A 1,191-nucleotide genomic window follows, 5' to 3' on the forward strand; every position below is an offset into this window, starting at 1 on the left:
TGATGTAGGTGAACTACAACTCTAAAACTCAAGGTCAATGCCCACCAAACCCTTCCAGTATTTTTCTGTTGGTCGTGGGAGTTCAATGTGCCAAGTTTGGTTCAGTTCCATTGTTGTTGGAGTTCAAAATGCTTTTTTGATTGTAGGTGAACTATAAATCCCAGCAACTACAACTCCCAAATGACAAAATTAAGCTCCCCAATCCCACCAGTATTCAAATTTGGGTGTGTCAGGTATTGTGCCAAAATTGGTCCAGTGAATGAAAATCCATCCTGCATATCAGATATTTACATTGCAATTCATAACAGGAGCAAAATGACAGTTCTGTAGTAGCAACAAAAATAATGTTATGGTTGGGGGTCACTACAACATGAGGAACTGTATTCAGGGGTCACGGCATTAGGAAGGTTGAGAAACACTGTATTAGGATCAAAGTTGGACTTCTCTGGAGCAGAGCCAGAATGGAGTAGTGCTCTGAGCCATTCTGAAGTCGATGTCCAGATGCTCCACATCTAAGACCCAACTGAGGCAGTGTGTAATGGCCGCCACATCCGCTCGCATGGCCCTGGCATGTTGGGCATCACACTACCAGGACATTAACTCAGGAGACGACTTTCGGGAATGTTGCATAACGTCTTGGGTCTCTGTCATGCGGATCTGTTGAGGGTGGAGCCTGGCCGGATATTTCCTTAAAAGTAGGGGAGAGAAAGGCTCCTTTCTTTGCTGCAAACTCCTGCTAATCAATTACTTTGGGGGCCGAGAACAGATAAAGCCACTCTGTCTTCCGACGTGAAGCCAAGGAGGAGCTGGGAGCAGCACTTTGCTACAAAGAGAGGCTCTGAGACGGACGCCAGCCCTTCAGGCTTCAAGACCCAAAAGAGTGGGGAAGAAAGGAGGAGAGACGAAGAAGAGAGACAGAGGGGAAGACCATCCAACTCAACAAAGACCCAGAAGACAGAACTCCCAAGTTCTCACTGGGAGAAAACAGAAGGTCAGGCTTGGCCGATTCGGCCCATCTAAACTCTTGGATCTGCGGCAAAGGGTCTCTTCATTTCATCTGAAGACGAACAGACCTTGAAGAGGACACCTCCAACAGATCCTTCAAAAGACAGAAGTGCACTCGCCCTTCTTTTTGAAGAAGGAGTGGAGGGGAAACAAAGACTTGTTCCAACTTCTGTGGAGAGCTTCCAG

Source organism: Anolis sagrei, chromosome 8 (genome assembly GCF_037176765.1).
Source record: "Anolis sagrei isolate rAnoSag1 chromosome 8, rAnoSag1.mat, whole genome shotgun sequence".
In the NCBI taxonomy this organism is placed as follows: domain Eukaryota; kingdom Metazoa; phylum Chordata; class Lepidosauria; order Squamata; family Dactyloidae; genus Anolis; species Anolis sagrei.